We start from the raw sequence: 8,170 nt of genomic DNA, 5'->3' as shown, positions 1-8,170 counted from the left end.
CTCGTAATCAACTTGGTGCTAAAAGTAGTGACGAGCCATGTACAATGCCAGAAATCAAATTTTGTATCAGTTAGAATCAGTTTTGGCTTCAAACAATATATAATAATGAACGTGATAACTTGTATGAAATGGCCCAATCTGTTAAGAAATGAGAACTACCAAAATTCACTAAAGAAAAAGTAACCTTGTATAGTCCTGTATCTATTTGAAAGCAGGTATTATAGTTCAAACCCTTCACACACACAAAGGCTACCAGTTTTTTTGGGTTTTTTTGGTTTTTTTTGTTTTTTTTCTGAGACGTAGTCTCGCTCTGTGACCCAGGCTGGAGTGCAGTGGCACGATTTCAGCTCACTGCAAGCTCCACCTCCCGGGTTCACGCCATTCTCCTTCCTCAGCCTCCTGAGTAATTGGGACTACAGGCGCCCACCACCTCACCCGCCTAATTTTTTGTATTTTTAGTAGAGACAAGGTTTCACCGTGTTAGCCAGGATGGTCTCGATCTCCTGACCTTGTGATCCTCCTGCCTCGGCCTCCCAAAGTGCTGGGATTACAGGCCTGAGCCACCGCACCCCACCAAAGGCTACCAAATATTTAAGGAAGAAATAATACCAACTGCACACAAATTTTGCAATAAAACTAAAGAGAGAGGGATACTTCCTAACTCATTCTATGAGGCCAGCATTAATTTGATAGCAAAACTAGACAAAGATCTTATAAACAAAATACAGACCAATATTTCAGATGAGCATAGATTTAAAGTAATTTTTAAAATTTCAGTAAATCAAGTCCAAAAATACATAAATACATCATGACCAAGTATGGTTTATTTCAAGAATGCAAGCCTGTTTTACCATTAAAAATCAGTCAATATAATTCATTATAATATAACAAAATAATGTTATAATTCACAGAAAAAAAATTATGTCTATAGATTTAGAAAAAAAATTTGAAAAAAATCCAAAGTGTTATTGACAAAACTCTCATAAATTAGAAATAAAAGAAAACTTTCTTAACCTGATAAAGGGTATTTATTTTAAAAACCTATATCCAACATAATTTGTAAATGTAATAAGAATGTCAGTTGATGGTGAAAGACTGTATGGTTTCCCAATAAGATCAGCAACAAGGCAAATATACCCATTCTCACCACTCATATCCAACTTCGTACTAGAATTTCTACCCTGTACAATAAAGCAAGACAAAGAAATAAGATGTGTCTAGATTGAAAAGGAGAAACATTCTTTATTCACAGAAAACATGATCGTCTATGTAAAAAATCCCATGGAATCTCAAAAAAATACAAGTCATGCAAACAAATAGGGGAACTTAGCAATGTTGCTGAATATAAGATATATAAAATCAATTGTATTCTACATGTTAACTAACAATGAGAAATTTAAACTGTTTAAGAAATCCCATTTACAATAGAATCAGAAAACAAAAGTTACTTTGAAATAAATCTGAGAAAAATGTAAAATATTTATACACTGAAAATAGAAAATATTGCTGACAGAAAATTAAGGAAGACCTACATAAGTGGAGACATATACCATCTTCATAGATCAAAAGACTCAGTATCAATAAGGTGTCAGTCATCTCTACACTGACCTACAGATTCCAAATAATCTGAATCAAAACTCCAGCAGGGATTTCCGCAGAAATTAACAAGCTGACTCAAAAATTCAGGTGGAATGCAAACAACCTAGAGTAGCTAATTCCAACGATAACTTTGAAAAAGAATATATTGAGAGGACTTACATTACCAGATATCAAGACTTACTACAAAGCTACAATAACCAAGAGAGTCTTGCGTTCGTGAACTGATAGACAGAAAGACAAACAGAACAGAACAGAGTCAATTTATTTTCCACAAAGTTACAAAGTCAATTTATTTTCCACAAAGTTACAAAGTCAAGTCAATGGAGAAAGAATGGTGTCTTCAACAAATGACGCTGAAACAATTGGACACTATTATGAATTTCAGTCGTAATTCATAATTCACACCATACACAAAAATTAGTCAAAAAAGATGATGAACTTAAATGTACAACATTAAACTATAAAACTTTCAGAAAAAATAACATACGGGAAAATCTGTAATCTGAAGGCCACACAACAATTTCTTAACAACAAAAGCCTTAGAAATGTAGTCAATTGGATTTTGTCAAAATTAAGAGCTCTCAAAAGATACTTCTAAGGGAATGAAAAGATAAGCCATAGACTAGGAGAAATTATTTGCAAATTACTTTTCTGATAAAAGACCTACTAAAGGTATTCAGAACATTTAAAGAACTCTCAAAACTTCGTAAGGGAAAACAACCGTAGTTTTTAAAAATGGCAAAAGATCTTAATATAGAGATCATCAAAAAAACATATAAGAAGGCAAACAAGTGCATGAAAAGATATTCAACATCAATATTCATTAGGGAAATGCAAATTAAAGCCTCAGTAAGATCCCACTACACACATCTGAGAATGTCTAAAATTAAAAAGACTGGTCACCTCAAGCATTGATGAGGATTTGCAGCAATTGAGACCTCATGGACTGCTGGTGGGAATCTGCAATGTTACAGCCACTTTAGAAGAGATTTTGGAGGCCGGGCACAGTGACTCACACCTGTAATCCCAGCACTTTGCAGGCCAAGGTGGGAGGATCACTTGAGCCCAAGAGTTTGAGACCAATCTGGGCAACATAGCAAGACCCCATCTCTACAAAAAAAAAAAAAATTTAATTAGCCAGGGGTGTTGGCACATGCCTGTAGGCCAAGCTACTCAGGAGGCTGAGGTGGGAGGATTGATGGAGCCTGGGAGGTTGAGGCTACAGTGAACCAAGAGTTCACCACTGCACTCCAGCCTGGGCAACAGAGTGAGACCCTGTCTCAAAAAAGAAATAAAAGAGCTTGGCAATGTCTTAAAAAGTGTTAAACTTGTAGCTACTATATCACACAATCATTTCATTCCTAGGCTTCATCCAGGACAAACAAAGCATATGTCCACACAAAGGCATGTATGCAAATATTCATAGCAGCTTTACTTAGAACAGCCAAAACCGAGGACCAATCCACATGTCCATCAAAAGGTTAATAAATAAATGATGGAATTCTACTCAGCACTAAAAAAGAATAAACTATTATTGAAACACTCAATGAGAGGGCTGAAACTCAAAATAATTATGCTGCGTGAAAGAACCATATCCCTCCCGAAAAGGTACATCTTATACGATTTCATTTATATCAGTATCTAGAAAATTCCTGCTACTGTATGGTGACAAGAAGCACATCAACGGTTGCTGTGGGGGAGACAGGGCAACAAGGGGGATGGGTTACCAAGGGGGATGAGGAAATTACTGAGAGTGGTGGGAACGTTCCTTGTCTTGATTGTGGTGATTGCTTCTTGAGTGTATACATCTGTCAAAAGAGTTCACTTCAAATGCGTGTATTCTGTATGTCAATACACCTCAATAAAGTTATTTTAAGTCACCTTATCAATGAGGGCTTCTCTGAATAACCCCCTCACTTCAAATTACAGTATTGCCCACCTACCCCACCTGTCTCTCCCTTGATTTTTCTCCATAGATTTTATCACTTTCCAATATAGCGTACGTTACTTACTTGTTTTGTTTATATCTGCCTCCTCCTGCCCATAACACTGAGCTGTGGGCTTCCTGAGGGCAGAGATTGTTTTCTGGTTTCTGGCATGATGTGTCCCTAGCAACTCGAACAGAGCCTCACTGAAGGAATGAATGGTGAAGGCTTCTTTGCCTCTGTAGCCTCCCATGAGCTCTCTCAGGTCCTCTTATTTTTTATAACACAGACTGAGTTCTCCTGCCTAAACACATAAGGTAACAGAAAGCAGGAAATATACATGTATTCTATTGATGATTCTCTATTAATCATGGGAGTCGTTCAGCCCTTCTGGGTTTCAATGTCCTCATTTATAGAAAGAGAAATAGATGATCTCTATGATTTAAATGTTTGTTATTTGTAACGTACGCTTCTCAAAATTAACCTGCAGATCCATCAGAAGTGTGAGACTTAGTAACTTTTAGCATATACATATACACAGTAGATTTATGTGAACTGACTTGAAAAAATATACATGTCAAAAATTAAGTAAAAAGAGATGCTGTCAAACAATATGCATAGTATGATCCAACATACTAAAATACTGTAAAACTAGATCTACGCATGTATGTCCAGTGGGACACGAAGGCCTACAGAACAGGCGGGGTGATGGCTGTTCAACTGCCAGCTGTGGTTACTTTGGGGCTCACAGGGAAAGAAAAGAGAGTTTCACTTTTACCTCACATGCTTCAAAACAAGACAAGTGAAACTATTATGAAAGAGATATTTTTGTATTTTTTTTCTAAATTATATATATATAACTATTTTTTAAAAGCATTTTAAATTAAAACTCTTGCTCCTGACCTCAAATATCCACTTCTACTAGGAAAACCTCTCTAACTTAGACTGCAGAATGCAAGGCTGTTGTCGTTATTTTTCTGGGCCTGCAAATCGCCCTGAAACTAATAGCGTTCCAAATCTGTGTCAAGCTCACTGCAGAGCTGCATTTAGCACGTTCCCTGAAGGGTCCTTACTCTGTAGTAAAGTTTCCCCATCCTGCAGAAAAGAGATAATTTCTGTGCTAAAGTGGACAAGACCAAGGGAAAAAGAGAGTCACTGGAGAAGAGAAGAATGGGAAAGGTCCTGATCTGTGATCGCGATAGCAAAGATTTCCCATTTTTTATGACTCAGTGGTAACTATCAATGTCCGTCCTAGATCTACCAGGGACCAAACTGCAATTGTGTTGCCATAACAAAATAGCAGAGTGGACCCGATCACAGAATGGCCAACAGCGTGAGGCAGCCCCAGCGAGGCCCAGCTAGACTAAGGGAGCTGTGACATTATGAATGCATCTTGGGGCAAGAACATGGCAAAATGGTTTTCCCTTATCGTATCAGTTTTCCCTAGCCAGGGAAGGAACCAGGTTAGCAAAACTTAGCATATCACATAACCTTACAGGGGCTGGCACAGAAACACATTCTCCCAGCACATCCTTAAAAGCAGGACACTCCCCATGTTTGTTACATTCTACACAGCAGTGTGGCTGCTTTTATTTCACAAAGGAAGAACAGGCTGTGGAAACAACCAAGTCCACGTATTTTTCTCAGATGCATTCGGTTTCGCTTAGGTAATTTTTAGCATGGTGCATCCTCCCTTTCTAGCTGGCCTTTTTTTTTTTTTTTTTTTTTTTTTTTGGCTAAAGGAAATGAGAAGATAATACATTACACTCCAAAAATTCTAGACAGGTCCACCAATGAATTCCACAGTACAACAATACCAACTTTCCTCACGATGGGATTGTTTTAGAAGGAGGTTCATGACTATCACACAAGCTTCTGAATTCTGAGGTCGCCTCCCTCCTGTCCTGCTGATTGACACTTGCTTTCCCATTTCTGAGGCTGCAGCTGCCACCACGTGGAAACAGAGTGCACAGGTATGAGAGGCACTGATCCAAAAGGTTCAACATTACAAATCTGTGTCGAGCTCACTGCTGAGCTGCATTTAGCACGTACCCCAAAGTGTCCTTACTCTATAGTAAAGATACGTTTCCTCATCCTGCAGAAAGGATATAATTTCTGCGCTAAGGTGGACAAGACAGAGAAAAAGAGAGTCACTAGAGAAGAGAAGAATGGGAAAGGTCCTGATCTGTGATCTCGACAGTGAAGATTTCCGTTTTTTATAATTCAGTGGTAACTATCAATGTCTTTCCTAGATCTACCAGGAACCGAATAGCAATTGTGTTGCCTAACAAAATAATCCAGCTTTCAGGAGTTATAATTTCGGTGGCAGTCCCGAGATACAGCATTAATTCCAGCCGAACAGAACAGCAAGGGGAGGGACGTTTAGAACACTAGACCTTTGTTACATGCATATGGCTTGTTAAGAAGTCACACTTCATCAAGAGGTGAAAGCAAATGCCTTCGTTCATGCAATCAGCATCTTTAGTCACACGGCATCCCCAAAACGAGGTACCACTAATGTTGACTGGAGACATCTTAAATATTGACATACAATTTGGATACAAATTGTTTGCCATCTACATGTCTAAACAAGAAAATAGATTAGCATTCTTTCTCCAGTCCTCTCTAGACAATCTGGATATCTCAAATTACCTCCTTTTTCTAATTCATCCAATCCTTCAACAGAAACTTAGAATAGCCTTTCAAGCTGTAAAAAAGAACCAATATTGTAATAGTTATTATTTGTGTCCATGAGTTTATGCTTACAGTTGCATCTTATGGGACCTAAGAGATCATACTGAAAGAAAACAAGTGTCTCTAAAAGATGAGTAAAAGCACAGGGAGTTTAAGAAACAAAGTTTGTTGCACCACTTCTGAAATGGGACCGGCAAACATTTAGTAAGCTACTACGTACTTAGAGAGTACATAGTAGCTGTTGTTGTCCTTAAGAAAGAGTTCTGGCCGGGCGTGGTGGCTCACGCCTGTAATCCCAGCACTTTGGGAGGCCAAGGCGGGCAGATCACAAGGTCAGCAGATCGAGACCAGCCTGGCTAACATGGTGAAACCCATCTCTACTAAAAAAACAAACAAACAAAAAATAGCCGGGCGTGGTGGCAGGCGCCTGTGGTCCCAGCTACTCAGGAGGCTGAGGCAGGAGAATAGCATGAATCCGAGAGGTGGACTTTGCAGTGAGCCGAGATCCGCGCCACTGCACTCCAGCCTGGGTGACAGAGCAAGACTCCGTCTCAAAAAAAGAAAGAAACAAAGAGTTCTGGCACCATTTAATATTTGTTGTATTATACTTCATTTCTTCTAAAACGTCTTGTGAATGCAAACATTGATTAGTAAATAAAGAGACATGTTTGTTACCTCTGTCTTTCCAAATATATTTTAATCCTTTTTTCCCACATTTCATCTACCAGTTGCAAGCATTTCATATACATCTTTAATTATTCCTTCGTCCTAACACTCAAATTTCCACTTCAATGGGGCCTTGTCTGCCAAAAAAAAAAAAAAAAAAAATTCTATCACTGTTTTTATTCAGAGATGTTTTAGTCTTTGCAAGCTGGAATATAAACTTGCATGAGAAAAAAGGTCCTTCCTTCACATGAGAATGATTACAAACCCACCGACAGGGTGAAGGAAACTCCAGAGGACTCACCTTAAGTGGAGACAGCAAATTAATTTATTTACAATGTGCCGGTTCTTTATCATTTTGCTTAACTATAGCCTCTCAAGGTTTGTTTCCCTGGGACTAAAGGACTCTCTAAAGAAAAATGACATTAAGAAAATTATCTCAAGAGGCAGAACTTTCAAGCAGCAATGGGAGGCTTTCCAAGTGATGTTTTGACTTTGATCTGCAGCAGAACTACCAAGCAGCATCACTCCCTCCTAACCAAGACAGTCACCCATGCCTAGCCAATGAATTCCATCTGCCAAAATGCTTGCAAATGCCTCTGCCTCCAGAAGGAAGAGCTGGAGGAAGCCCCACTACATGACGGAAATTAGACAGTCTTAGCACACAGTGGGTGGGGTCAAGACTGAGCTGAGCAGAGACAGCAGAGTGACCAAATGGAGCACACGGCCTGGACGGCAAGGCCCAAATTCTCATCTCCATCAAGCCAGGGTTCTCTGACTTACAGGGCCCCATCTATAAAACAAGACTGTGTGAAATGATGCCGACGTCTCTTCCTTCTCTAAAATTGTGCATCTTGAATTGTTCTAGATTCTCATCTTGGTATATCTTTTAATGGACACGAAAAAATGCATGTATCTGATGCAATGTTGCCTGAATCAACGATTACAAAAATGTTAGAATTTTATGAGCGACCTGGGAAAATCCTGACACAGAGTAAAATAAAACCATGGCTTCAGACTTTTTTAAATGACAATAAATAAAAGTTTAACAAAGTGATCAATAAAAGTGAGACTCAGCTTATTTGGGGTAAGCATCTGGAGCATGCAATGGGATCCGGGTGACCTGGGCAAAAGCAGGCCAGAGCCCCTTCCCTAAACGCACTCACAATCTACAAGGGAAGGCTGGTAGACATGGCCATCCCTCTGAGGAGTCATGAAACGAAATTTGTTCCTGGCACTGTGCTCAGCACTTTGAAGGAACAAGATTGTTGATGTCCCTGCCCATAAGA

The sequence above is a fragment of the Macaca thibetana genome, chromosome 18 (genome assembly GCF_024542745.1).
Source record: "Macaca thibetana thibetana isolate TM-01 chromosome 18, ASM2454274v1, whole genome shotgun sequence".
Classification (NCBI taxonomy): domain Eukaryota; kingdom Metazoa; phylum Chordata; class Mammalia; order Primates; family Cercopithecidae; genus Macaca; species Macaca thibetana.
The sequence above is the reverse complement of the archived record's forward strand: the minus strand, read 5'-3'. Positions refer to the sequence as shown.